Genomic DNA, 6,570 nt, shown 5'->3' on the forward strand with positions numbered 1-6,570 from the left:
GGGGTCACAAGGTGCTCAGTGGGGGAGCTTTTTGAGCCAGGATGAGCCAGGAAAAGGAATTTCACAAGATACTATCATCGCTTAAGGCAAGGACCGGCCATTTTCACTTCTTTTGTGGTGGAATGTCATCAGTTAAGGCGAGGCAGGGCATCTGCACTTCTTTTGTGATTCTTCAGTTACTTCAGGCCATCTGGGCTTATGCGAGCAAATCACAGGGGATGCGATGGCTTGGCTTGGGCTCAGAGGCCTGACATTCCTGCCTTCTTATATTAATGATTTTTAAATGTACATGGAAAAGTAAAGATTTTAGAATAGCCAGAATATTTCTGAATAAGAAAATGCAGGGGGAGACTTGCCCTACCAAATGTGAGGACTTATTATGAAGCTGTAGCAATTATAACAGTATGATCAAAAATAGACCAATAGAGCACTAAAATAGAAAATAGAGCTCAGAAACAGACCCAAGCATGTTTGAAACTTCAGTATATGAGAGAGGTTGCATATCAGATTTGTTAAAGTATAATTTTCTAACGGATTAAAAAAATTCTTTTATGCAAAAGATTTTATTCAATTCATTGATCAATGAGGAAATCTGTCAGATGCTAAAATTAGCCCAAAGAACATTTAATGAGTTAGATGTGTATAGAGGCAATGTAAAAAAAGAAATTTTAGGTAGTTTTGGGTTTATGGAAAATCAGTCCCTATTTATCTAAGATTATTTGTTATATTAGGTAGAAATTATTTACATCTCTAGTAGAAAAAAATATTTAAGTTAATCTCTCTTCCTACAGAGTTGTAAATTGTTCAACCATTACAGAATCAAGCCCAGAACCTCACTTGAAGGATTCCCAATAATCTCTTTCTGCTATTTCCACATTTCAATAATTATTTTGACACATGAATGGGAAGAAAAGAGACTTTAATAAAATAAAAAGAACTATTTAATAAAATAAAAAGAACCATATATAAATGGTGTATATACCATATATTCATATATAGTATTTCATCTCTTTTCATATGAATGACTACAAATACATATAAACTCCAGATGAAGTAAAATTTAAGTATCAAAACAAACTTGAACACTCTTAAGTATTAAATATAGGTGAATATCTTTTAGAATGTGGGAAATTAAAGAATCCCTTTTTTATTTTTTCAAACTTTTACATTTAGAAAATACATATGCAGGTTTGTTACCCAGGGCTATTGGGTAATGCTGAGGTTTGGGTTATGAATGATCCCACCACCCAGGTACTAAGCATAATAGCCAATAGTTTTTCAACCCTTGGCCCCCTCCTTCCCTTCCCTCTTTAGTGGTTCCCAGTGTCTACTGTTGTCATGTTTATCTCCATGAGTACCCAAAGTTTAGCTCTCATTCGTGAGAACATACAGTATTTGGTTTTCTCTTTCTCCATTAATTCGCTTAGGATAATGGCCTCCAGCTGCATCCATGATGCTGTACAAAGGACATGATTTCATTGTTTTTTATGGCTGCATAGTATTCCATGATGTATAAGCGCCACATTTTTTTTTACCCAATCCACCATAGATGAACACCTCAGTTGATTCCACGTCTTTGCTATTATTGTGAATAGTGTTGTGATGAACACGTGAGTGCATGTGTCTTTTTAGTAGAAAGATTTGTTTTCTTTCAGATACATATCCAATAATGGAATTGCTGGGTCGATTTGTAGTTCTGTCTTAAGTTCTTTGAAAACTCCCCAAACGGCTTTCCACAGTGGCTGAACTAATTTACATTCCCACCAACAGTGCATAAGCATTCTCTTTTCTCTGCAGCCTCACCAGCATGTGCTGGTTTCTGACTTTTAATAATAGCCATTCTAACTTGTGTGAGATGGTATCTCTGTGGTTTTAATTTACATTTCACTGATGGTTAGTGATGTGGAGCATTTTCTCATATGTTTGTTGGACATTTGTATGTCTTCCTTTGAGAAGTGTTTGTTCATGTCTTTGGCCACTTTTAATGGTTTTGTTTTTGTTGTTTTTTTTTGTTTTTGTTTTTTTGAGACGGAGTATCGCTCTATCGCCCAGGCTGGAGTGCAGTGGGGTGATCTTGGCCCACTGCAAGCTCCGCCTCCTGGGTTCACACCATTCTCCTGCCTGAGCCTCCAGAGTAGCTAGGATACAGGCGCCCGCCACCACGCCCGGCTAATTTCTTTTCATATTTATGGTAGAGACGGGGTTTCACGTTGTTGGTCAGGATCGTCTCGATCTCCTGACCTCATGATCTGCCCACCTCAGCCTCCCAAAGTGCTGGGATTACAAGCATGAGCCACCAAGCACGGCCTAATGGGGTTATTTGGTTTTTGCTTATTCAATTGTTTAAGTTTCTTATAGACTCTGGATATTAGAAATTTGTCAGATGCATAGTTGTGAATATTTTCTCCCATTCTGTAGGTGGTTTATTTACTCTGTTGATAGTTTCTTTTGTTGTGTGGAAACTATTTAGTTTAATTTGGTCCAACTTGTTTATTTTTGCTTTTGTTGCAATTGCTTTTGAGAACTTAGTTATAAATTATTTCCCAAGACTGATGTCCAGAGTGGTGTTTCCAAGGTTTTCTTCTAGGATTCTTCTTTTTTTTTTTAAGTTCTGGAATACATGTTGATATGTTTTGACTGTGTCCCCACCCAGATCTCATCTTGAGTTCCCACACGTTGTGGGAGGGACCTGGTGGGAAGTAATTGAATCATGAGGGCAGGTTTTTCCCATGCTGTTCTCGTGATGGTGAATAAGTCTCATGAGATCTGATAGTTGTAAAAACGGGAGTTTCCCTGCACAAGCTCTCTCTTTGCCTGCTGCCATCCGAGTAAGATGTGATTTGCTCTTCCTTGCCTTCTGCCATGATTGGAAGGCTTCCCCAGCCATGTGGAACTGTAAGTCCATTTATAAACCTCTTTTGTAAATTGCCCAGACTCGGGTCTGTTTTTATCAGCAGTGTGAAAATGGACTAATACACGTGTGTAGGATGCACAGGTTTCTTACACAGGTAAACATGTATCATGGTGGTTTGCTGCACCTATCAACCCATCACCTAGGTATTAAGCCCTGCATACATTAGCTATTTAGCTTCTAGGGTTCTTATAGTTTGGAGTCTTACATTTACATCTTAATCCATCTTGAGTAAATTTTTGTATATGGTGATAGGTAGGCATCTAGTCTTTTTCTTCTGCATGTGGCTAGCAAGCTATCCCAGCGCTATTTATTGAATATGGAGTTCTTTCCCTATTGCTTGTTTTTGTCTACTTTGTCAAAGATCAGATGGCTGTAGGTGTGCAGTTATATTTCTGGGCTCTCTATTCTGTTCCATTTGTCTATGTGTCTGTTTTTGTACCAGTACCATGCTGTTTTGGTTACTGTTGTCTTATAGTATAGTTTGAACTTGGGTAATGTGGTGCCTCCAGCTTTGTTATGTTATTGGTAGTTTGATAGGAATCAAATCTATAGATTGCTTTGGGCAGTATGGCCATTTTAATGATATTGATTCTTCCAATTAATGAGCAGGGAATGTTTTTTCATTTGTGTCATCTATTATTTGTTTTAGCAGTATTTTATAGTTCTCCTTGTAAAGATCTTTCACTTCCTCGGTTAAATGTATTCCTAGGTATTTTCTGTGTGTGTGTGTGTGTGTGTGTGTGTGTTGTAAATGGGATTGCTTCTCTTTTTTTTCTTTTTTCTTTTTCTTTTTTTTTTTTTTTTGAGATGGAATTTTGCTTATGTGTCCCAGGCTGGAGTGCAATGGCACCATTTCAGCTCACTGCAACCTCCACCTCCCAGGTTCAAGCAATTCTCCTGCTTCAACCTCCCAAGTAGCTGGGATTATAGGTGTGTGCCACAACGCCCGGCCAATTTTTGTATTTTTAGTAGAGATGGGGTTTCACCATATTAGTCAGGCTGGTGTCAAACTCCTGACCTGCAGTGATCTACCCACCTTAGCCTTCCAAAGTGCTGGGATTACAGGCTTGAGCCACTGCACCTGGCTGGCGTTGCTTCTTGATTGGCTCTCAGCTTGAATATTTTTGGTATATAAAACTGCTACTGATTTTTGTACATTGATTTGGTATCCTGATACTTTACTGAAGTCAAGGATTTCTTAAACAAGACCCAAAAGTACAAACTATAAAAGATTAACAAATTTAGTATATTAAAACCATCACTTTCATTCACTGAATAATACATCTTAAAGAAAGTGTGACATTATAAACTGGGAGAATTACTTTCAATGGGCATAAATGAAAAAGGATTAATATTAATAATATATAAAGGTCCAGCACCATGGCTCATGCCTATAATCCCAGCACTTTGGATGGCAAAAGCAGGAGGGTCACCTGAGGTCAGGAGTTCAAGACCAGCCTGGTCAACATGGTGAAAAATACTCTCTACTAAAAATACAAAAATTAGCCGGGTGTGGTGATGCACACCTGTAATCCCAGCTACTCAGGAGGCTGAGGCAGGAGAACTGCTTGAACCTGGAAGGCAGAGATTGCAGTGAGCTGAGATTGCGCCATTGCACTCCAGCCTGGGTCCTCTGTCTCAAAAAAATAATAATAATTTATAAGGAACTCCTATAATTAATAAGAAAAAGACAAATAGCCCAATTAAAAACTGGGTTAACAACATGAATAGGCATTTCACAGAACAGTAAAAATATGAAGAGATATTCAATTTTACTGATTATCAGGAAAATAACAATCAAGACTCTAATGTTGTATCATTTTATGCCTGTTTTACTGGCAAAGTTAAAATAATACACTGACAATTACAAGTGTTGATGAAGAGGTAGATCCATGGAATATCTTTAAGCTTAAGAGTGGGTGTGTAAATTGATACAATCACTTTGGAAAAACATTTGACAATATCTATTAAAGCTAAATATACATGCTAAAGTGCATTCCATCCACTATTAGGAATAGACCCAAAAGAATGTACACCAAAAAAAAAAAAAACACATATGATAATGTACATAGCAGTACTCTCCACAATGGCAAAAACATGCTAAGGAAGCAAATGCCTTTCAAGAAATGCTAGATGGGCCGAATGTGGTGGCTCATATCTGTAATCCCAGCACTTTGGGAGGCCAAGGCGGATGGATCACTTGAGGTTAGGAGTTCGAGACCAGCCTGGCCAAAATGGTGAAACCCCATCTCTACTGCAAATACAAAAAAAATAGCTGGGTGTTGTGGCTGGCACCTGTAATCCTCACTACTTGGGAGGCTGAGGCAGGAGAATCGCTTGAACCTAGGAAGTGGAGGTTGCAGTGAGCCAAGATCATGCCACTGCACTCCAGTCTGAGAAACAGAGTGAGACACTGTCTCAAAAAAACAAACAAACAAACAAAAAACCCTGTATAAATAAACTGGGATATATTCACATAATGGAACATTGTACAACAGTCATAAATGATGACATATAGCAACACCCAACAAATATGAATAAATCATAACAATATTTTAAAAAGTTGTCAAAATCGTTTAAGATGATGACGCATCAAATGTTTCTAATTCCAAATGTCTTAAACTGCAATATAAGCAAAACTGGATATTTAAGCTGAGATGTAGCTGAAGAGTGGTTATGCCAGGTCACAATCTTTAGATACGCAAATTCATCTATTTTTTGAAGTATAGGAGTAGGTTGTGTGCAGTGACTCACGCCTGTATAATTCACTTATTTTTTGAAGTATAGGAGGAGGTTGCGTGCAGTGACTCACGCCTATAATACCTGCATTTTGGGATGCCAGGGTAGGAGGATCACTTGAGGCCAGGAGTTCGAGACCAGCCTGGCCAACAAAGTGAGACACTGTCTCTACTTAAAACAAAAATAAAAATAATTATGTAGATGTCGTGGCACACACCTGTAGTCTCCGCTACTTGGGGAACCGAGACAGGAGGATTACTTGAGCTCACGAGTTTAAGGCTGCAGTGAGCCATGATCATGCCACTGCACTCCAGCCTGGGCAACAGAGCAAGACCCCATCTCTGAAAAAAAAATTAAATGTACACTTATCATATGAGCCAGTGATTCTACTCCTGGAAATTTATCCAAGAAAAATAAAGACGTGTCCACAAAAAGACTTGGAAAAAAATCACGCTAATATCCCATCTCAGCCTCCTAAGTAGCTGTGACTACAGGCACATGGCACCATGCCCAGCTAATTTTTGCATTTTTATAGAGACAGGAATTCACCATGTTGCTCAGGCTGGTCTCAAATGTCTGAGCTCAACCAATTGGCCTGCTTTGGCCTGACTCAAATGTTTATCAGCAGAAAGCCAGGCGCAGTGGCTCACGCCTGTAATCCCAACACTTTGGGAGGCTGAGGCGGGTGGATCACAAGGTCAGGAGTTCGAGACCAGCCTGGCCAACATAGCAAAACCTCGTCTCTACTAAAAATACAAAAATTAGCTGGGCATGGTGGCACACGCCTGTAATCCCAGCTACTCAGGAGGCTGAGGCAGGAGAATTGCTTGAACCCGGGAGGCGGAGGTTGCAGTGAGCCAAGATCATGCCACTGCACTCCAGCCTGGGCGACAGAGCAAGACTCTGTCTCAAAAAAA

Source organism: Rhinopithecus bieti, unplaced genomic scaffold (genome assembly GCF_001698545.2).
Source record: "Rhinopithecus bieti isolate Rb0 unplaced genomic scaffold, ASM169854v2 scaffold_29928, whole genome shotgun sequence".
NCBI lineage: Eukaryota > Metazoa > Chordata > Mammalia > Primates > Cercopithecidae > Rhinopithecus > Rhinopithecus bieti.